General features: G+C 39.6%; 1 long non-coding RNA gene across 1 annotated transcript; it reads right to left on the bottom strand.

Annotated features, from left to right (window-relative positions):
- Nucleotides 1-16,771: 16,771 nt before the first annotated feature.
- On the bottom strand, nt 16,772-17,866 carry LOC145804078 (uncharacterized). The gene is made up of 3 exons (XR_014345671.1): nt 17,622-17,866; nt 17,338-17,420; nt 16,772-16,907 (listed from the first exon to the last, which is right to left on the bottom strand). It is a non-coding gene; the product is annotated as an uncharacterized LOC145804078 (long non-coding RNA).
- Between the last annotated feature and the right edge of the window lie 6,811 nt (nt 17,867-24,677).

Below are 24,677 nucleotides of genomic sequence, written 5' to 3'. Positions count from 1 at the left end.
CCCAACTCTTTGTTATGTAGTAATTGTATTTTTTGTCATCATTTTCTTACAACATTTTTCATCTATTCAAATGCATGCAAAAAAAATGAAATTTTTATTTATTTTTTCATTGTTTTATTTAACTTTCTATTATTTTCATTTTTTATCGTCCGTTTCTTTCTGAACAAACGAAATTTAAAGAAAAATGATAATATGTAAAAATCTCTAGAGATATGTAAAAATGATAATTAATTGATAATTAAAAAAATAAAAAATTAAATTATTTTAAATATTTTAATAGACTCTCACATCAAATTTGAAAAATAAGTTAAATTTATGACAGGAAGGATCCACACGTAATGCAGATGCAGTATACTTTCAGTTTGATGATGACCTCAAAGCCTGTTCTTTTTCACACTGGGCTAGGCCACTTTTATTTCATGGTTCATAACAAGTAGGGCAGTACTAGAACATAAGTCCAATGGACTTTAATGAAAGAGGCATGGGCTTTTTAAGCCCATTGAGAGAGTGATTCAGCCCACTTCACATGTATGACATTCTTTTCTTTTTTAATTTTGAAAATGCTACCTATAATATTATTTCTTATCTTATTTTGAAAATGAATTATATATGGCATTACTTTTTCTTTTTTTCTTATTCTTTTTATGTGTTTCAAGCTTTTAAAAGACATACCCATATCGGTCCAAAAAAAATAAAATAAAATAAATTTAAAAGACATATCCTTAGAATTAAAAAAATAAATAAAAGAGGAGAAATAAATAAATAATTCAGTACAACACAGAATTTTTAAAAGAAAGGAGAAATAATCATATACAAAAATAACTAATTGATCAATCACTCACTCAATAGAGTAGCGTCGAGTTTTTTATAATAATCTAATTAAATTAATTTATTAATATCTTATCGTGTCACAAAAAATAAAAATAGAGATTGCTTGTAATTTGTTCTCATTGAGTATACTAATTAATCAGTGTGTTTGGTTTGAATTTTTTGGATTAAATTTTTTAAAAATTGAGTTTTTAGTTTTCGTGTTTTTTTGTTTTTAGTGAATATTTTTAAAATTTTAAATATTTTTTTACTTTTTTAGATGCATCTTACTTAGATGTATCTAAAGAGTAAAAAAATTGTGAAAAAATATTTTAAAAAATTAATAAATACATAAAAATACAAAATATGTACGGAATTCTCGTATTTTTTTTATATTTTTGGTATTTAGTGAATTTTTAAAAGGTTTTTTTCACATTTTTTTTTATTTTTTAGGTATATTTATGTTAAGTGTGTCTAAAAAGTAAAAAAAAAAATTACTTAAAATATTGAAAAAATCAGTAAAAATAAAAAAATTTAAAAAATAAGAAAGTAAAATTTTCTAAAAAGAGTTTTTGAAAAACTCTAACCAAACATGCTGAATAGCATTCGTAATAAGCTGATAAATATGCCTATACATTATTCCCAAACAATAGAGATTACTTGTAATTTGTTCTCAATGATTTTATGGCATAATTCATCCATCATCAATATGTTGACAATAAAAAGGTCAATAATTACATGTATAAAATTTAAAAAAACAAATCCTATCTTTTTCAAAAAATTAAAAAGCAAAAGCAAAATTCTACACTTTTGCCAGCCTTAAGTGGTGTCAGCAATATGCACAAACACTTACCATCATGAAATGCAAAGATATGAAAGTGGATTCAAGCATTAGGAAAAAGTTGAACATTAACACAAAAGTTATATATAAAAAAATATTAGTGTAAGAGTGATATTATATCAACTAATAAAAAATTACAAATGGATTAAGTGAAAAGTATTATCTCTCATTAATTTAATATTATTGTGATTCCTAATATAAAATATGATGATATCGCCATTGCGTGATGCAGTTTAGAAGACTATTTATATGATTTTTTTCATTTTTGTAAATTTATGTCTCGATATTTTGTGTAATTTCTGTTTATAGTATATCAAGTTCTTAAAAATAACTTTAATAAGTAAAAGTAAAAAATAATTATTAAGAAATTAAAAAAAGTAAAACTATTGTGCATTTTCAAATTCATAAAAAAGGAGTTTATTTTATTGGTGGAATCATGGCCGACCAGAGGTCATCATCAAAGTATACATAGCTTTTTCTTTATGAAGTACATAATGTTCCCAACTTTGGCAAGATGGTGGAGCAACACAGTTAGCAATTTTTTCTTACCTGTGAACTTTGTTGGAAGATTTACATTTTCTCCCATCAAATGATGGCTATGAAATTTGAAAAAGTACTTTGTAAGTAGTGTTTGATTCATTGAAATGAAAGTGAAATAAAATTTAAATAAAAAAAAAGTGAAATAAAATGATTATTTTATCAAAATATATAAAAAAAAATTACTTCTTTATGTTTGATTCATTGAAAATGATTAAGAATATATTACAAACAAAATCATCAAAATAATCATTTCATTTTATTGTAACCAAACACTACCTTATGGTTTCAAAGATTCTTGGTAGGGTAATTATGTTCCACTTAGGCTCAAAAGATAGTTAGAAAGACAATAGTGAAAGATCTTATTATGTTACCTAAAGTTGGGATATAATGGGATTTTAAATAGAAGGATCCTTTTCCAAAGAGTTGATTTTTTGTATAGGAGAAGCATATACCTCTAAGACCTTGTGGTGCTCTCTCTCTCTCTCTCTCTCTCTCTCTCTCTTTCATATCAAATTTTCTTGATAACATTGATTAATCTCAAGTAATTATGAGAAGTGACCACCACAATACCCCTAACCCAAGACACAAGAACATGGCCTACAACAACCCACATAATTCTTGGTTGCTCAAATGCCTTTCTACAAAGCCAAACTATAAGTTATTTTTCACTTTAATGGGCTTGGTTTTGTATTTCATTTTTTATTTTATTTTTTTAATTTTTTCAAAATTATTTCGCACTCAACCATGAATCCAAGTTCCTGGTGAGTTGGTTGGGGTTGTAAAGGCAAAGCCCCCTCATATCCTTATATACAAACTGAGGTTTAAATGCTATCGAGAGTATTATTAATGTTCGCTTGAATTTTAAATTTATAGAGAGAATTAAAGTGAAGAGATTTGTAGAAAAAATATATATATTTATAATTGATTTGCAAATTCACAAATTTCTCTACAAATTTAAAATACAAACACAATTTTTTTTTACTAAAAAAAAAGTAACATAGCACATTAACAATCAGATATTTTTTGAAACATTAAATTAAATCAAATAAACTACATTAGTCACTATTGATTCAGTGGTTAAAACTCAGTTTATTAATTTTAAAATTGTGGATTCAAACCTCAAGTGTTATGTCCATACACAATAATAAATTGGGAGTATTTTTTATTTTATTAAATCAAATAAATTATGTGGAATTTCAATATATTGAAATAATATTGCAACAGAGTAGGGACCTGCAATTTGCTCCATGTTTGTGAATTGTTCAAATCAAACTTGAATGCAACATGTGATTGAGCAATTAGGGTTCTTGATGTCCCTATCAGATGCATCTTACAACATATAGTGTCTGTTTGGTAGAGTTTTTTTCCAACTTATTTCAGCTTTTACCTTAATTTAAACTGTTTTATTGTGTTTGGTGTAACTTAATAATACAAATTATAACTTTCAGTAAGTCAAAAATTAGCTTTTTCTTGAAGTGGCCGTGGGAGTGCTTAACCGATTCAACTTAAGTGGCAAGCTGGGAAGGGAGGGGCAAAATTACTTAAATGCCCCTCATTAACTTCAACTATTACCACAAAAACCAATATATAAACCTACAACCAAACACTGTTCACTTCTTCAAAGAGAGAAAGCTTGGGAGGCGATTTCCGACGGTGATTTCTTGAACTAGCTCTCTCTCTCTCTCTCTCTCTCTCGGGGGTTGTCAGCTAGGGTTTTGCAAGTGAACTAGAGCTAACTCTTTCTCTCTCTCTCTCTCTCTCTCTCTCTCTCTTCGCAGCAAATCGCGGCAGATCGTCGTCCCCCATCGCGATCGATGGAGAAGTGATCTCTGTAAAGCTACCTATCCGGTGAACCAGAGCTCTCTCTCTCTTTGACGTTGTTCCGTGTCTGCGATGGAACGGTGGCGAGGAATGAGAGGAAAAGAAGGGACTGCCAGAGCATTTGCCTTTGCTGGATTACTGATGGAACGACGACTAGGGTTTTCAGTGTTTTTTTAATAAAATAATAATAAGAAGAAGAAGAAGAAGAAAAGCATTTTAAGCCATTAATGAAATAAATTTTATATTAATTGATACTAATTAAGCCATTAATTTATAATAAATTAAATTTTAAAATATTAATAAATTGGTATATTTTGTAACAATTTTGTAATAATAAATTAAAAAATATTAATTGGTATTTGTAACAATTTTTAATAAATTAAAAAAATATCAATTAATATTCATATATTTATAAATTAAAATGAATATAATTTGAAAATTTTAATTGGTATTTCAGCATTTTTCAAAATTGTAATCTCACCATGCATGCACCACTTCTAATTTGAAAAAAATAAACTATAAACTAAAGAAAATAAAATAAAATGAAAAAAAAATAAGAGAAGAAAAGAAAAGAAAAGAAAAAAAAAGAAATAAGGAAAGAAGAGAATAAAAAACAATTAAGAGAAGAAAAAATAAAAAAGAAAGAAGAGAAAATAAAATAAGGAGAAAATAAAATAAAATAAAGAAAAAAAAATGGAAAAAAGGACATTACACAGCAAAAAGCTATTTTATAGCTTATTCAACTGTTGATTAAATTCATAATTCCACAGTTACACCAAACAAGTTAACAACTTATATTTAAAGCTATAATCTATAATGACCTCGTTTGAGAAGTGACTATTTTAGAGGCCTTTTGGCTTTTTGACTATTTTAGTAAATTATTTTAGTTTTTGTGTTTGGAAAGATGAGATGGATTTTTATTTGAGTTGTTGTATTAAAAAATGTGTTGAAATGATATTTGAAGTTAAAATGACAAATTTGTCCCTAAAATTACAATTTTTTAAATTGATGTAAAGGGGCAAAATCATAATTTACCAAGTGATGTAACAATTTGTCAATGTGACAGTGTAGGCTGTGCCTACACTGTCTGGCAGCTGAACCTATTTTTTTTTTTTAATAAAAAGGGTTGAACAGTGGGGCTTTTTGACTTATTTTTAATTTGGGTCTATATTAACCTGAACCTTGTTTCTCAAATAGCGCCAATATATTAAGTCATAATCTATAATCACTTACCTACAGTTCTACCAAATAGGGCCATAGAACAAAGCTGTATGATCCAACTTGAGAGTCAACAAGTTTCAAAGCTATATTAAATCTCATAGTTTCAATTATGTCCCTCCATCAGTTGCTCCTAAAATTTTGAATAAAAAAAATCATGTGCAATTCACCAGAGAATTTTAGCAAATACCCCAAAAGAAAGAAAATTGAATAAATTATACCAATGGTCCCTATAAGTTTTTTTGAATTCCATTTTAGTTCATCTAGTTTTGCTCATATTGTTTTCTATCCAAAATGTTAACATCAACTAACGGAATGACTACATTAGAACAAAATTGAAAGTGTAAAATTTAAATTAAGGAATTGAGAAAACAGAGTCAAAATAAATCTTTTCTCAAACTAGATGGGCCAAATAGAATAATTTATCAAAAATAAAAAATAAAAAAACCTTACTTTTCCCCTTTAAGATTTTTTTTCCTCCACAAATCTAAATTTCAAAACATTGCAATAGAGTTTCTCTTTTTCTACTGGGCCGACCAAATCAAACTGTTTATAATATATTAGAGAAAATGACAGAAATTGTTTCCAAATTTGCTGATACATCGATAGGTTGAGAGAAATTACAATTGGAAGAGACCAAACGATTGAAATGGACAACTCACAAGCTAAATAGTTGTTTAGTGTAGAAACCATCATCTGGTGCTTTGGGGAGTTTTATACCCCTACTCTTTTCTTTTTTTTTTGGGTGGAAAGGAGCATATATAAATAAAATTACGAGTACACGAGTCTAGGGTACAAGGGTACAACGCCCCCATTAGCATCATCATGCAACTAGTTTACAACAATCGAGGGAGCAAAATGGAAAAATTGTAAACTCCATACTGTAGAAGAACCCAACTTAGCTATAATATCCACACTTTGATTAGCTTCTTGATAAATATGATTAATTGCTTGAATCCCCAGCATCCATGAGAAATTTGCAATCAAAAATAAGATTGTTAAGGTGGTGTTGTAATAAAAAATAGTTATAATACCCTTACCTTTTGGTCATTTGTTTTGTAACATTTCATAATGAGATAGAACAAATATATTTAGGAAAATCTCTAAAGATAGATAAAAATCAAATGACCTTTCTAAAGAAATATATAAAGGATTAATGGAGAGCCAATATGGGAATCAAATATCTATCATAAAATTCACAAGGAAGAGGAATAGATGCAAAAATGAGTTCAAGCATCACTCTATTCTTTTTTGAATAATATTATACGAATAATAAAAAAATATTCAAAAAATTTGTTTAACATGACAGCTATCAAAATGAACATTAATTACAAAAATGTCATATATCACTTCATTCTAGTTCAAATTCTGTGTAAATTTTATGTACGAATAGCTCTTTCTTTTTCTTTTATGCCGTTTAGTAAGTAATATCATTAAGTGCTTGATCTACTCGCACTATGTACCTAATCACACTTAATTCCAACTAAACTAAATTAACATGGAACTAACCACATTTAAACTTCCTTAACCAACTATTTTGCAGCATACTACTATATTGACATAATTTTATTTTGTAAGGTTTATTACATATATATATATATATATATATAAAAAGAAGGAGAAGCGATATGTACTCATTTAGCCTACAACATGACAAGATTCACATGGTTTATTTTGAAACCATTATTATTGGAGTACTATGTAGCCTTTATAAATCAATAACGTCAAGTGTCAAAGAATCATGTATGGTTAAATTTGAATTTACATTTAGAACAAATCTGGATTATCTATTAACTTTTAAATAAAATTATAAATATAGATTTTAAGTATATAAAAAAAGTGCCAAGAAAAAGAATGCTTTCACACATTTATACTAATAGTTGTTTTGGAAAGTTAGTCAAAAGTTAGTTTTTTTCATTTTTTTTGGTATTTTATAAAAAAATATGTAAAAAATAGAGAGATAATATGGCCTAAGTTAATTTTTAACTTTTAACCAAGTTCCCAAATAGAAGTTAAATATAAAGTGAAACCCTAGAGATGGTGTGTAGGTATTGCAAATTTTCTATTCCAGAAATATCTATGATAGTTTAAAATCTGTCACTATAAAAAAATTATTCAAATCTTTAAAATTTTAATTATTCACCTTCTCATTTTTCAATCATATGTGTACGGGGAGGAAATGTTCGTCGCTGTCCGTACTCCTTTCGTCCAAGCTCCTTGTCTATCCGATCAACCTGCAAGTACAACGGCGGTGAGCTGCCCGGTGGTGTGTTGCCGGAAAACCCATCCGACGGCCAAGTTAGCACACACTCAGGGAGAGAGAAGAAAAGAGAGATATAGCACAATGAGGGTTTCTCACCAAATGATCTCTCATCCCCAGCATGAGGGGTGCAGTCATGCTTATATACTTTCTGCGCTCAACTCTGCACCCATCAGTCTCTTGACACGTGGAGCTGCTCTCCCATCTGTCAGCACAAATCCAGCGAACACCACCTAACCAAACCGTTAGACAACATTAGCGGGAACTCGGCAGCCCGGTGACATCACCTCGGCCTCACACGACCGTGCTGCATAACCAGTCCGAGTGCTCCACCTACCGAGCTCCATAACAATCGAGCTCAGTAGCATTCTGGCAGAGCCGAGTTTAAGATCAATCGAGCCGGTAAACAGAAAGCCTTTCCCGCCGAGCTAAACGTGCGAACCATGGAACCCAGGGTAGCCAACGATCATCTCGGCCAAATTAGCTCGGTCCAAACATGGGACCTGGACCTCGAGCCTGGGCCTCGACCGAGCAAGACCAACTCCGGGGAAGTCCAAGTTAGATCAGCCTGAACAGGGGACCCGAGCCTCGACCAGGCAAAACCCACTCTGAACAGGCCCAAGTTAGCTCGGCCCAAACATGCTCAGCCCTATCCTGTCTAGTTTCTACCACGGCCCAAAGCCAGATTATAAATCTCCCTCTCAATTGCCCCTTAATTCTGTCCGCGCAAGCGTGACTGGGATTACATGATCCGACCGGGGTAGATTCTCCCTCGATTCTTAGTTCGCAAGACGTTAACCGTGCTAATCCCTATGCTCGGTTTCTTGATTTGCTTGGTCAACGCCTCAACTCGCCTTCTTGTCTCTTCAATACTGACGCCGCCGTCAATAGGGACACGCGTCGATCATTTATTGGCCTCGAGCAGCCAACCCAACCGTCTCTTCATATTCAAATTTAGGCGGTTTTTTTCTCCTATAAACACGCCACTTCCCCCTGCATTTTCTTCCTACTGTCTCTACTTCGCTCCAGACGACTTGACGCTGCAGTGCCCTCCTCTCTATCAAACACCTTTCTAGCCTTGGACTGACTTCGAGCTCAAAGATTCGACTGTCGCCCTCATTCTGGTAAGTTCTTCGAATCTCTTTATTGCTTTTTCATTTGGTATTTTACATTTTAGGGCATAAAGCCATAGGTTTTAGGATAGAGCTCCCCAAAAACCTCCTTTGCCCCCGCTCTCTTTACTGTTCTTCAACCTCAGTGATGAATACGCGAGGATCTGGGACAGACCGGGCTCTAGGTCTTCTTTTGATCCCAAAAAGCACCGAAATCGAGCAAGTTGCGAGTTTACAAAAATCATGTAGAAACCGAGGTAACGGAGTGTTGGACCGCTCGACCGGGCTAAAATATGGTCTGCTTAAGTGGCCGAGCTTCTGGTTTACCTCTGTGACTGAAATAAAATGGCACACCATGTGACCGAGCTAAAGTCAAACACGTTTTGCCCGACCGTACTCCCACTTACACTTGCACTCCTTTTACTGCAGAGTCCAAAGGGACCACGCACCAACACTGAGGTTCTCAAAGACCGAGCAGCCATCAAACGAGAGTTTTTGCCAAACCAACACAGCCGTACTAAAACCAGCCGACTACACATGGGGCGCTATCGCTTCCTGGTCGACATGCCGGTCGCATTAGCCGTATTCCGAGAAGAATACAGCGTCCCCGCTAACGTGCATCTCGAGCTCGGTGCCAAGGACACTTGGGCAGACTGGACCAGTGCCCTTTCACCGTGCTGTCCATTATCGAAAGCGGCCTTCACTTCCCGGTCAATCCTCTATTGTGCGAGTTCCTGAGGCGCACCGGGCTAGCACCAACACAAGTCTTAACCAACACCTATAGAATAATTAATGGGATAGCTGAGCTAAACAACCGGCTAGGAATCAACCTAGGATTAGCTGAGATACTCCGCCAGTACACCCTCGGGCATACAGGCAATGGACTTAACTACTACCTAAAGATCAGACCAAGCAAGGAGAAGATAGTAACCGGCACCCCAGATAAAGATATGCACGACGACGACTTTTTCTAGGTGTCTGGAAACTATGAAACAGCCGATGTGCCCGGCTGGTACATCAGCAAGAACTTCGGTTTGACATGTAAGCTGTGCTCACTGCTCGGTTAAATTATTTTCCTTCACTGTTCTGTACTAATGCCTTTTCTTCTTTTCCTCATTGCAGCCATCGAAGCTTTGCAAGCCAACTACCATAATCCTAACGAAGCAGCCATCAGAACCGTATTGCGGTACCGTAACCAGGATTGCCACAAACTTCTCGGCTACGTACCAACCTACAGGTACTCCGCTCCTCGCCGAAGTAGAGTAACAAACTTCCTCCGAGCGCCGTCTCTACCTCCTGATCCAATACTACCGGACGTGCCACTAATCTGGCTAACCGAGGAAGAGGAAATAGCCAAGCGAAGCCGCATCAAGAACCTCATCATCGCCACATCCACCGAGCTGTCGAGCATCCCGTCTCGCGCAGCTGCTGCCGGTCAAACAAGCGAGGCCGTGGTTGCGTTGGCGTCAACTGCCGTGGTGCAGCCCAGACCATCAATCCCTCAGCCGAGCTTGTTGCGGAGCTGAGCACCGAGCAACCCGCGGCCACAACTGAGCCAACACGTCTCTGGAAGCCTCAATTGAAACACCGGGAAAAAGAGATCCTAGCCAGTGCTTTGGTCAAAGAAGATAAAGAGCATCTCCTCGCCTTTGACCTAACAAAAGCCCTGCTCCTGCCGAGCGATATGACCGGCAGCAACCACGTGCCCGACACCCGGCTCGTGAAGTCCTTGGTCAAGACTATGACTCGGGTAAGAATTTTGCATGTTTTATTTGAATTTTTCCAAGTGTTTGCTCGGTTCCCTTTCTCTAATCAAACTCTCTTCTTGCAGGCCATCCAAAAACAACACCTTGTAATGGAACGGATTCACAAACTCCGGCAAAAGGCGATCGGCGCTGCCAGCCAGGTCGAGCATCTGCAGACCGAGCTAGGACAGTCAAAAGCTTCTTTGCAGATTGCAAACACAGACAACTCCAAATTGCTCGGCCAACTTGGAGCCGCCGAGAAAGAAAGGGACGCTCTCCGGGCCGAGCTGGAAGCGTTGAAACAATCAAGGAAGGATCAAGTGGACGAGGCCAACAACGCAGGTTTCAAAGAGGCCGAAGAAAGCTACACCAAGCAAGTCAAGGCCACCAAGGACATATTCTTCAAGTCCGATTGGAAGGCTGCTTGCGAATAGCTCGGCCAAGGATCTAGAACCGACATGTTTGCCTCTCCCCCAGCTGTCTTTTTGCCGACGTACATGGTGCCATACGCCAACGACGTCTTCAGTGCATTGCAGGCTGAGGCCGAGGAGGAAAGCAAGGACGAAGCCGAGGGAGAAAACCGCCCAAAGCAAGCCGGCCAGGTGGAGACCGGCGTCCAAGAAACCACAACTATGGTAGACCTGAAGGCAGTTGCAACAAGGGCTGACTTCGCTGACCTTTCCCTCTTAGTTTAGTTTTCTTTTTTTTTCTTTTAAGAATGTAACTGGGCTGCCTGCCCACCTTATGTAATTCAGTTTCATATCAATGAAAAGTTTTGATTTCGTTAACTATTGCACTGCTTGTTGGACTGTGTTTCATCATCTCGGCAGGAACCCTTAAGCAAAACGTCAACTACTTTAGCCGGGGTAAAGCACATCGGTTAAATCTTTTGAGTTGGGCAAATCACCAACCCTTTAACCGGGACAAAGCATCTTGGCTAAATGTAACGACCCCTATCTGTAATTAGCCACTAATCCGTATTTAATGATGCTAATTGAGTGGATCAAATGAATTATGGGGTTAGTATGTAAATTGCATGATATTTGACCTTCTATCTGTTCGTTATTGAATTATCTGTTCGTGTTTTAAGTTTCGAACTGAAAATTGAAGGCCTTATCGGCGGCCGAATCTGAAATTGATTAATGTTTTATGCTAATTAGAATTTATGTGATTTTATGGTATATTTAATTGAAATGTGATTTGGTATGATTAAATTAGATTAAATAGTGTTAAATCACATGAGTTAGACTTATTTACCCTTTTGCCACTTAGTGGCCTATCTCTACAACACTTTGAGACTTGATTTTATATTATTTCATCAGCCCATTTCTTGAGCCTAACCGACTAGAGAGAGAGAGAAAGGAGATAGAGTGATTTCATCTTATTTTGGCTTGGAGATTAAGAGAGTTGGAGGAAATTTGCATGATTAAGCTTCCATTCTTGTAATTGAGGAACCTAGGTAAGGATTTCATCCTTCTAATTGTGAAATCAAGTTAGTTCTTGCATGGTTCTTGGAAGTTTTGAGATTGATGTCAAGTTTTGGTTTAGATTGTTGAATTGAAGCTTAAAGATTGCATGCATGTGTATATCATGAAATTTGAGGTTGTTTTCATAGAAATTCTTGCATGCATGTCCACATTTTTGTTATAGTCCATGAACTCACCATGTTTTGAAGTTAAATCTTGCATTTGATCTTGTTTTAGAACATTGGAATTCCAAGGAACCCATGCATGTGTTGAATTTGCATTGTTCTTCATGTTCTTGAAGTTTATTTGAAAATTGTGTTCAATTGAACTACCTTTGGGCTTTGATTTCTCAAATTGATCTTTGAAACATATCATACTATGAGTTTACAAGTGTTTTCCAAAAAATTAGCCCATAAGAATCGAATTTGGTACATTTAAAGTTGATTTTTAGCTTGAAGGTTCAATTTGGAATTTCCAGATTTTGGACTCACGCTCGAGCAAGGGGAGTGACGCTCAAGCGTGAAATGCGTGTTTCCAACACTTTCATACGTTTTACAGTCCGCTCGAGCGAGGGTCTGTGTCACACGCTCGAGTGGGGATCAAGCGCCTGTCGAGCGTGAATTTCATGCATCCAACACTTTTTCATAAGTTTGCAGTCCGCTCGAGCGGGGAAGTCCACGCTCGAGCGAAGCTTCTTTGTTTGCATATTCGCTCGAGCGGGGTAATCCACGTTCGAGCGTAGACCTTATTTTCAGAAAATTCGCCTAAGTGTTCCAACTTTGGCACCCTCATTGCATCTTAGGCATTCCTAAGACCTAATTAAGCTTTGATAATGAGGTTATGGATTAGAAACATACTAAGAGGTTGTTTGGGATGACCTAAATAAGTGTACTTTTTGTTTTTTTACGAAAAGATGTGCAGAAAAGTAGAGAGGTGATGTGATGAAAAAAAGATAAAAAGATGGATTATTTAGGGGATGCCAAACCACCCTTAAGTAAAGAATGTACTAAGTTCCGAGACTGTAAGTGTGTGTGTTTTAGGCAATGTGATAAGAAAGAATAAGAACCAATGTAAAGTAAGCTAAGCCTTAATGGCCACTTGAATATGTAATGATAAGACATGCTTGTGTTATGTCCCTTTGTGTTTGTAGGTCAACGTCTGAAGATTGATTAACCGCTTACTGGAACCACTGTGAGTAATATTATCGTAAAGATACGTTCATATGAATTATGTTCCAAATGAAATGTGATAAACTATGATTTCTGATATGATATCTATTTTACGTGAACAAACATCCCAAGTTTGAAATCTATTATGGCATCCATAGATAGTCCCAAGTCATAGAGGACGGCATGAAAATGCGGGTCCATGACATACAAGTAATTACGAGATCTCGTTAGCCACTTCATTGTGGTGATATGTGTTTAATCGGTATTCGGAACCGATTACTCTAGTCGGAAGACGTTCTGTGATGTGTTCTATGGGATGCATTATTATGTTTTGATATGAGGATGATTATGCTATGATCTGTTTTTCGCATATGATATGCTCGGATTTCGTTCACTAACCCCTTTACCTTAATGTTATTCAGTGGGTTGTAGCTCACTATTTGTATATATATATGTATAGGTGAGAATTCTGGAGTTCAAGTCTGAAGGCTTTTGTCTGGATCTGTGTCCTGTTGTCAGCCAACCATTATGCCTCACGTGGAGGTTCCCGAGGTGTCCTGAGTTCAAGTTTTGTTGGTTCTATGTATATGTATAAATTGTTTTAATTCTGTTGGCTGTACTTCAGATACTTTAATGTGTGGGGGTATAATGTATGATTGACTTTTGACTCTGTATATAAAGTTTTAAATATTCTGTTTCATATAAGTCAGCACAGCTCATTGGACAACTATATTTATGTATTTGCTTCCACTAGCCCCTTATTATATGCTTATCTGTTCAGAGGCCTTCGGTAATCCATCGATTACTGGCCGGTTACGATGCTAAATCTATAGGGACGGGTTTGGGTCGTGACACTAAAACCTTGAGTAAATCATTAACTCATTCAACCGGAGTAAGACATCACGGTTGAAACCACAGAATTGAGTAAATCATCAACTCATTTAACCGGAGTAAAACTTCTCGGTTGAAACTACAGAGTTAAGTGAATCATCAACTCATTCAACCAGAGTAAAACGTCTCAGTTGAAACCACAGAGTTAAGTGAATCATCAACTCATTCAACCAGAGTAAAACGTCTTAGTTGAAACCACAGAGTTGAATGAATCATCAACTCATTCAACCGGAGTAAAACATCTCGGTTGAAACCACAGAGTTTAGTAAATCATCAACTCATTTAACCGGAATAAAACATCTGGGTTGAAACCACAGAGTTGAGTAAATCATCAACTCATTCAACCGGAGTAAAACATCTCCGGTAAAATCTCAAAGTAGGCATCGAAAATAACAAAATGCTTCAGTAAACATAAGTCACTTTTATTATATTGACAAAAAGAGTATTACATTCAGAAGTACAGGGAGAGCAAGTCCTTCTACAAAAAATTACATAAGAACGTCAAATACTAAAAATAGTACGGTTTGAGGTTGGCCGCATTTCATGGCCGGGGTATGTTTTTTCCTTCAAAATCTTCCAAGTGGTATGCCCCCTTGCCCGCCAGACCGGTTATCTTGTAAGGCCCTTTCCAGTTTGCCCCTAGCTTGCCTTCGCCCGACACCAGTGTGTTGCCCATGACCTTTCTTAAAACTCAGTCACCCACTTTAAACGGTCTGGGGTGCAGGGTTTTGTTGTATTTCCTGGACAATTCTTGTTGGTATGCGGCCACGTGGATCAAAGCTTTTTCTCGGCGCTCTTCAGCTAGGTTCAATTCCAGGGCGACTGCCTCAGAGTTCATCTCGGGCTCAAAATTTTCACTGTGGATGGTGGACATGTCGATTTCCAATGGGATGACCGCCTCAATGCTGTATGCCAAGGCAAAAGGAGTTTTCTCGGTAGATCGCCTCGGGGTCGTCCGATATGCCCAAAGGACAATTGGGAGTTCCTCGGCCCATTTTCCTTTGGGTTTCTCAAGTCTTTTCTTCAACCCAACAAGAATGGTCTTGTTTGATGCTTCGGCTTGGCCGTTGGACTGCGGGTAAGCCGGAGTGGAGTTGTAGAATTTGATCTTCAATTCCTCACAAAATTCTCTAAATAAGCGCCCATCAAATTGGGTGCCATTTTAGAAATCAGAATCTTGGAGATGCCAAATCGCGTTATCACATTCTGCCAGACAAACCGTTTGACATCTTTCTCCTTGATAGCAGCTAAGGGCTCAGCTCCTACCCATTTGGTGAAGTAATCCGTAGCCGCAATGAAGAACTTCCGGTTGCCTAGTGCCGTTGAGAGTGGTCTCACTATGTCTAGACCCCACATCGCAAAAGACCAAGGGCTTGTGAGAAGGAGAAGTTCTCTGACCGGCTGGTGAATTTGGTGGGCAAACTTCTGGCACTTCTCACATTTTCTCACATATTTTTGAGCGTCCGCTTGCATGCACGGCCACCAATATCCTTGCGAGATAGTTCGATAAGCCAAAGATCTTCTCCCAATGTGACTTCCGCATATGCCTTCATGAATCTCGTACAGGAATGCATTCACGTTGTTTGGGTGCACACACTTGAAGTAAGGACCGGTGAATGACTTCTTGTATAAAGCACCAGATAGAGAGAGCTAAAACCACTCTGACTTCACCCAGACTTTATGCGCTTCCTTTTTATCGGTCGGAATGGTCCGTTTTTTTAGGAAGAGGATAATAGGGTCCATCCAAGAAGGGCCAAGCTCGGTGCAGAGTACTTCTGTCTGCTTGGGTTCCTCAATACTAGGCCTTGGAAAAAACTCAATTAGGAGAGGGTTGGGAGATATTATGTCGACCATAGAAGCTAGGTCGGCTAATTCATCCGCACGGCCGTTTTCTTCACGACCAATTTGTTGGACCCTTATGGCTTGGAATCACTTGATGTGTTCTCTTACGAGAGCTTGGTACTTAGCCATTCTGTTGTCTTTGGCTTCGTAGACCCCGAACACTTGGTTGACAACAAGTTGGGAGTCACTGTAAACTATCAGCTCGGAGGCGCGCAACTAAAGCGTGCTCTTGAGCCCGGCCAATAGCACCTCCTACTCAACCGCGTTATTTGACGCAGGAAATCTGAGGGTGATAGAGTGCTCGATGGTCAAACCATCTGGCGAGATCAAAACTATACCGAGCCTGACACCGTGACGATTTGAGGCTCCATCTACAAAAAGTTTCCACATTTCACCGACAAAGAGCTTCCAACACTCTGATGGGTCCTGGGCAGCTTGAAGGTTGATGGGATTAGGGGTGTCCGCGGTTCGGTTTGGGACGGTTTGCGGTTCGGTTTGGACCCGCCCGCATGTATGCGGTTTGGGGAAAAGTCAACCCGCAACCGCCCGCAATGCGGTTTGCGGTTTGTGCGGATAGGGTTCGCGGATATGCGGGCGGTTGCGGGCGGTTTGCGGATTGAACTTTTTTTTCAAAAATTTATTTTTAAACCTTTTTTTTTTTTAATTCCAATTCTAATTCCATGCATTTGTTTTGTTAATTACATTAAAATACTTTTTAAGAGCAAAATGCTGGAATCACAAGAAACTAAACATGGTGGGATTCTCAAACTTTTTTAAATATATCATCATTTTGATTACTATGTTATCATTTTTATACTACATTGGACTGCCAACCAGTTATTAGATTGGCTGTCATGTGAAGTTTCAACAACCAATGTTTGAATACCTCTCTCACACGTCTACAATAACATATTAAAACTGCCCAAAATGTCTTACAGCTTAAAAGAAGAAATTAAGATATAAGCTAGTAAGTTATGGATTTAAAGTAGATGATATGAACTTTTTGCATAAAAATGGGGATTATGATAAGAAAAAAATTGGCAGAAAAGGACTTCATACTCTCTGAGGTAATCAATGGGCTTACCTCTTTGCCGCAGCTGCGATCTTACCGCCAGGATTTATGCCTCTTTTAGCTATTTCATCTCCAAGCTTTAGAATTGGGATTCCATCAATATATTCCATTACTAAGACCCTCCTAACAAAACAATGAAACACATTTAAAAGAGCTTACAGAATGATCAACAATGAAGTGATGCAGAATCACATATATAAATAAACCAGCAGATCAGTAGCTAAAAAAATAAAGTTAAATTCACTGCAAGAACACATAAGCCAGCTTCTGTAGCTAAAAAAACAAAGTAAATTAATTTGGGAATTTATAATCAATCTAATTGCAGAGTCCAAGACCATTAAATACAGCACTGATTTTTTGAAATTTAAACTAAAGTAGTTTCCTCTGCCACTTCATCCTAACAATAATTTTTTCTCTTTTTCTCTTTTTTTTTTTTTTTTTCTTCTTTCAGATGAAACATGAGCATTTACATCTCTTCTTACTAACTACATTATTACCCTGTTCCACTATTTTTAGCACCTTCTAACATGCAAATGTTTTCTCATTGATTTACCTATTTAAGTTGAGTATGTGAAGTGAGAAGAGCAGTGATCATAGTGTGCCTTCGAAGTGAAGCAGAGTCCAAGTGAAGCTTACCTATGAATCAAAAAAATAGATTCAAGAAAACAGATTCAACATCAACGAATTCAAAAAAAAAAAAAAAAAAAACAGATTCGAAGTGAAGCTGAGTCGAAGTGAAGCTTACCTGTGAATCAAAAAAACAGATTCAAAAAAACAGATTCAACATCAACAAATTCAAAGAAGAAAAAAAAAAAAAAAACAGAGACCGAGTCTTACCTGAGCAGAGTCGATCTTGCGAAACACGAAGAGAGTGAGATTCGAAGTGAAGCTGCGCACGCACAGAGTTGCGATGAGAAAGCAGAGATCGATCGGCGATGAGGAAGCAAAGTTAAGGATGAGCAGACAGACCAGAGGTCGATCGACGATGAAAAACGAGAGAGAGACTGATATGAGATGAGAGAAGGAGCTCAACTCTCTCCTCCAAGCTCCAGCTGCGCAAATGTGTGAGATGAGATGACAATGAATTGTTAGGGTTTTTTTTTTTACCTTTGTTTGTAGAATAAAGATGAAAATCAACGGTTCAGAATTCACACATTTAAAAAAAAAAAAAAAAAAAAATCTGTGTAAGCGGGCGGGTTGGGCGGGTGCGGTTCAAACCCGCAACCCGCCCGCAACCCGAAATTCAGCCATAATCCAAACCGCACCCTACCCTAACATGTTTGCGAAACCGCCCAAAAGTCTGCGGGTAGGGTAGGGTTGGGCGGGTTGGGCGGGTCGGATAACCCTATGCCCAGCCCTAGATGGGATCACGGTCGCTCGGCTGTTCGATTTCTGGTTGGCTGCTATTCGGTTCCATTTCATCCCCCTTTAGCGATGCGACACCGGACCTAACAGTTTGGTCTGTTATGCCCAAGTCTGGCGTCGCATCGCTGGGCTGCAGTACTATGCCGGTTGGAGGTTCTGTGGCGGGGTGCGCAAATTTCGCGTCTTCAACATCGCCTTGCTGTGCAATTTCTGTTGAGCTTGCGTTCGCCTCCTCGGCTACCGTGGCAAGATCCACTGGGCATACTGGATGAATTTCAAGCGAGAATTCAACGACAAAATCGGCCAATATCTGCGCTTTTATGGCAGTTCGGGGTTAGAACTTGACGTCGAATTGTCCCAATTCGACCGCCCACTTGAGGATTCGACCGAAGAAATCCGCCTGCTCAAACAGGGCTTTGAGGGGGAACTCGGTCAACACGACGATTGTATGAGCATGAAAATAGTGGTCCAATTTCCTAGAGGCCATCATCAACGCCAAAGCAAGTTTTTCCAGCGACAAATACCTCGACTCTGCTAGTAGCAAGGTTTTGCTCACATAGAAGATGGGGAAATGCTGGATACCTTCTGAGCGGATAAGCACTGCGCTAACTGCATGCTGAGAAACGGTCAGATAAAGGAAGAGTTTTTTGCTGGGCTTGGGTGTCACCAATAATGGAGCAGAAGACAGATACGCCTTGAGCTCGACCAAAGCCCTATCACATTCCTCGTCCCATGAAAACTTGGATTTCAGGGGCTCGAAAGAAAGGGCAGCAGCGATCTGATGACCGACTTATGAATTGGTTAAGTGCGGCGGCCATTCCGGCCAGATGCTGCACGTCCTTCGTCGAGTTGGGCTGCTTTAATTCTTGTATAGCTTTGATTTGTGTGGGGTCTGCCTCGATGCCTCAGTTTGTGACTAGGAAGCCTAGGAATTTCCCGAATCCCACGCCGAAGGCACACTTAGACGCATTCAGGCATAGCTTGTGCTGTTTGAGAATGGCGAACATCTCAGCTAGGTCGGACAAGTGGTCTACCTGATGCCTGCTTTTGATAACCATGTCATCGATATAAGCCTCTATCGTCTGGCCTAGCAGAGGAACGAACATTTTGGTCACCATCCTTTGAAAAGTTGCCCCGGCGTTCTTCAAACCAAAAGGTATGACTCGATAGTAGAAGAGTCCCCTTGGAGTGGTGAAAGAGGTTATCACACGGTCGGGGCCATGCATGGCAATCTGATGATAACTACGGTAGGCATCCAAGAAACTGAGCCTGTTATGTGCAATCGTTAGATCTACCAGCTGGTCTATTCTGGGCAGAAGAAAGTTGTCTTTAGGGCAAGCTCGGTTGACGGTCTTGTAGTCAACGTAAACTCAACACTTCCCATTCTTCTTGGGTACTGCGACCATGTTTGAAATCCACCGAAGGTAGTGCACTTCCTGAATAGCCCGTGCTTCAAGCAAGTTCCTTACCTTCTCCGCGACTACCTCAGCATGATGAAGAGCCGATCTCCTTGTTCTTTGAATGACAGGGCGTACATTCGGGAAGACATTGAGTTGGTGGCAAATAAAGCTTGGGTCAACGCCATCCATGTCGTACGGCGTCCAGACGAAGACTTCGATATTCGCCATCAAGAAATCTACCATCTCAGTTCTTTCTTGGGCGGTAAGGATTGACCCTAGCAAAAAGAATTTGTTTGGACTTTCGGTGTCGATCCGCACTTCCACCAACACTTCAACAGCCTTATCCTCAGCCTTGGCGCCCACATCTTCAAGGACTCCCTAGCCTTCCGATCCTTCAATCATTTGGACGAAGCCTTTGGTAGCCTGGCTCCCGTTCACTGCCACGAAGCATTGCTTCGACATGACTTGATCGTCCCAAATTTCCTCAATTTCCACCATAGCCGAAGGGAATCTCATAACCTGGTGGTAGGTCGACACTACAGCCTGCATAGTGTGAAGCCATCCCCTACCGAGGATCAGATTATACGTAGACGGCACCTTCAATACCCAAAACTCCACCTGCTTGACCACGGATCCAGCTTTGATCGGTAAAATTATCTTTCCCATAGGCCACTCCGGTTGCTAATTGAAACCAACTATTGGCGAAGTTGCCGGAGCCAAGTCTGTAACCCGGAGTTTGAGTTGCTTGAACGCATCGTAGTACATAATCTCAACCGAGCTTCCCTGGTCAATCAAGATATGCTTGACATCGAACTCTCTGACGCGAAGGGTGACCACTAGGGCGTCGTTGTGTGGCGTTTGAATGCGTTCTAGGTCCCTTGTGGAGAAACTAATCACGTCTTTCTCCTCGGTCTTGCCCTTTTTGACCGCGGGCTAGACTAACAAAACTTCCTTCATAAGTTCCGCCTTTTTGATCATTCCTCGGAGCTCGCACACACGCATCGGCTCCACTATGCCGTGGATCACATTGACCACTCCTTGAGGGGGCGCTTCTAAGTCATCCAAACCATTCGGATCAGCCGGGGTAGGATGCGCGGCTTTGACGCCCCCATCAATGTGAAGGTCTAAGTGATCGGCGGCGACTAACTTTTCCAAGTGTTGCTTCAAAGGCAAACAGTCCTCTGTTCGGTGTCCTCGCTCCCTATGATATGTGCAGCGGTACCGCGGATTGAAGCTCTTTTACGCATCACCTAACTTAGCAGGAAACTGGACGTAATCCTCGTTACGGATTTCACTAAGTATGCGATAGATTGGAATCTTAAAGACCGTGGTGATGCCCGTCCAAGCGTTCAACCTTCTGTTAACATTAGTTGCGTCATCATGGAGGTATTCTGCTCGATCATTTCGATGACCCCTACCCCGGTTTCGATGATTTGGTCCACGGTTAGATTCCCCGGCGCGATCATTTGGACGGTTAGGCTCTTGTCCGACCGCATATACTTTGTCAACCGACCTCTTGTCTGTTACCACCAGAGTTGTCTTCGTGGTGGATGCCGCCACATCATTCTCTATTCGGATGTGCTCATTGATGCCCTGCATTAGTTGCCTTATGGATGTCTGCTGGTTCATGGTAAACGAGTCTTGTAGCCTATGTCCGACTGGGAGATTGCGCTTATATTGGGTGATTTCCAGGTTGATAGGGCAATCTAGAATCTCGTTGAAGGTTTCCCAGTACCTGGAGTTGTATGCCTTGAGAGTGTCACTCGACTCCATCTTGACACTGAGAAGGTGGTCCATTTCCTTTGGTGTTTTGGTAGTAGTTTGAAACAAGTCACGAATGCTTCCACCAACTGCTGCCACCTTTCGATGCTTTCCTCCAGCAGCCTTTCAAACCATTTCAAGCCCAATTTGCCCAAACTTGACGGAAAAATAAGGTACATAAGAGCGTCATTGCGCCTATGTCTGGCCATAACCTGCCGGAAGTGGCTTACATGTATGTACGGATCAGTCTTTCTATCATAAAGCGTAAACTTGGGCTGGTGAAAGCCCACCGGGAGCGATGTGGTTTCTATCTCAAGGGAAAAGGGGGTGGCGTTTAGCCTTGCCAAATCTATGTCTAGAGGGACAGGCACGGCTGGGCGGGGTGGCAGTATTATGACCTCTTCACTAGCGTGACCCCCGTAAGATAGCTGCTGGAGTGCCGGCACCCTTTCGGCCTCCCGTCGGCGAGCTCGCTCCTTCAGGACATCCCTCAAGTCCTTTGAACGGATGGAGTTAGAATATCTCGTAGTGGTCGCCGGGCGTGAGGGATGGTAGGTATTATTTTACGTGCTAGACTTCTCTGCAAGCGTGTCTAGGTCTCCACCCCTATAGCTTCTGCTGATAGAAAGAGAGGGAGTGCGCTGCTGGCTTTGGCTGCCTGAATGGTGGGGTTGGGTGCGCTCACTGTGGTCTCCCACTCCATCAACACCCTTCCCTTTGACTTAGCGTTTGAGAGCTTCCATTTCTGCCGCTATTCTCTGGATGACAGTGTCTTGGTCCCTTAACTTGTGCTTCAAACGTCTAGCGTGCGATTCTCTTCGCCGCCGGTGTCCGTTTGGGCTCCGTGAATGACCGAAATTTCTAGCGCGCTTATCTCGCGCATCTCTTGAATGTCCTCCTAGGGAAGTCTCCAGGTCCGCCATGTTTTGAACGGCGGGGAGTTCATCTCTTCGTCTAGCTGATTCCGAGGTAACACCGTCAATGGCAGCCAACGATATTTCATCGTTGTTCGTCATTGAAAGTGATTGGATGAGCTTGGAAGACAAGGTTTTGTCTGTTAAACCTTCCCACAGACGGCACCAATTGTACGGGGAGGAAATGTTCGTCGCTGTCCGTACTCCTTTCATCCAAGCTCCTTGTCTATCCGATCGACCTGCGAGCACAACGGCGGTGAGCTGCCCAGCGGTGTGTTGCCGGAAAACCCATCTGACGGTCAAGTTAGCACACACTCTGGAAGAGAGAGGAAGAGAGAGATATAGCACAATGAGGGTTTCTCACCAAATGATCTCTCATCCCCAGCATGGGGGGTGCAGTTATGCTTATATACTTTCTGCGCTCAACTCTACACCCATTAGTCTCTTGACACGTGGAGCTGCACTCCCATCTGTCAGTACAAATCCGGCGAACACCACCTAACCAAACCGTCAGACAACATTAGTGGGAACTCGGCAGCCCGGTGGCATCACCTCGGCCTTACACGACCATACTGCGTAACGAGTCCGAGTGTTTCACTTGCCGAGCTCCATAACAACCGAGCTCAGTAGCATTCTGGCAGAGCTGAGTTCAAGATCGGTCGAGCCAGTAAACAGAAGGCCTTTCCCACCGAGCTGAAAGTGCGAACCATGGAACCCGGGGTAGCCAACGATCATCCCGGCCAAATTAGCTCGGTCCAAACATGGGACTTAAACCTCGAGTCTAGGCCTCGACCGAGCAAGACCAACTCCGGGGAAGTCTAAGTTAGCTCGGCCTGAACAGGGGACCCGAGCCTCGATTGGGCAAAACCCACTCTAAACAGGCCCAAGTTAGCTCGGCCCAAACATGCTCGGCCCTATCTTGTCCGATTTCTACCACGGCCCAAAGCCAGATTATAAATCTCCCTCTCAATATGCATAGCCACTAATTATATATACAAAACAAAGGTCTATATTCATTTGATGGAGTTCTTAGATTTGCCAACAAACACCTTGATCAGATCACTAACTCTCAACCATATGGTGCAATACACATTCTTACTTTAAATATTGAAATAATATTATATATATAAACCAAAGACAAAACCCAATAGCTTTAAAAAATTTAATAATATTAATGTTTAATAATTAAATAAAAGGAGAGAGAGATTGAAAATAAAAATAAAAATTGTATATGGAATGGGAAGGTAATGACATTCTAACAAGCCTATGACTTCATCCCAACAGGCATGCCCGAGACGGTATCAAAATTTCATTATCGGAGGGTTAAAAAAAAAAAAATTATGGGACATTTACATACAAGTCCCATTTTGTGAACTTATAATCCATTAAATCCTAAATAAAATTAATTGCTCCTTCAAGTCTCATTAATTTTTAATCTCCATAACTCCTTCGATAAGTTGGGGTCCTTCAGAATCTTCATTTACATGTTCATCACTTCTTCTCTTTCCATCTCTGGCCACCACATTAGCGCCTTTCTCCTCCGCCACTGCCTTCATCTCTCTGAAATCTCATTTCTCGCATCCATCTACTTTGATTCAAAGCACTTCTCATTTCCTTCCATCTGCTTTGACTTATCGCTGCCTCGAATATCGCTCTTCTGAGGCTGTGACGGCGGTGACTTCACCGACTTCTTTGGAGTTTTCACGCCGCTCTCTCAAGGTTGTAGCAGAGGCGGATGAGGAGGTGGAAGAGTGGGAGTGGTTTGAGATTGGTGTTCAGAGGAGGAAGTGATGAGCTTAGGTTGGCGAATGTAGAGATTGCCATTGTTAAAGGCAGCAGTGATTCGATTGGTGTTAGAGGTTGTTATCCGAAGATGGGTTCCCATCATGGGTCAGCGATGGAAACAGGAGATTGCTTCAGACAAAGAATGTGAAGCCTAATGCAGTGGTTGTTAAGGAGGGGTCTCGAATCGAACCCCAAATTGCAACCTTCCAAGTCAAAGTTCACCAGATCTGAAATTGTAACCCTATGTACTCGACTACATTTTTCTTCTGAATTCTAATTTGAAATTGAGAACATTCTCAGTTTATAATATTCTGAATTTTAATCATAAAAAAATTGAGAAATTTCTTAGTTTTGATAATTATAAATTGAGAACATTCTCAGTTTTAAAAATTGAGAACATTCTCAATTTTGGAATTAAATGGCAAAACGTCTTTTTACCTATAAATGGGACTTAATGGTTCAAAATTTTTTTGACAGGACCTAAACTACCACCAAATATGTAGATAGGACTTTTTGGTAATTAATCATTTTTTTATCATATACACAAAATATACATGTACGTATAATATGATATATATTAATTATATATATATATATATATAATAAAATAAAATACCATAGAAGTAATTTCTAATAAGATAATGAAGTTTTTTTTGGTATAAAATAGA

Source organism: Camellia sinensis, chromosome 12 (assembly GCF_055761805.1).
Source record: "Camellia sinensis isolate YWXY chromosome 12, ASM5576180v1, whole genome shotgun sequence".
Classification (NCBI taxonomy): Eukaryota; Viridiplantae; Streptophyta; class Magnoliopsida; order Ericales; family Theaceae; genus Camellia; species Camellia sinensis.
This window is presented reverse-complemented; position numbering and strand designations above follow the sequence as displayed.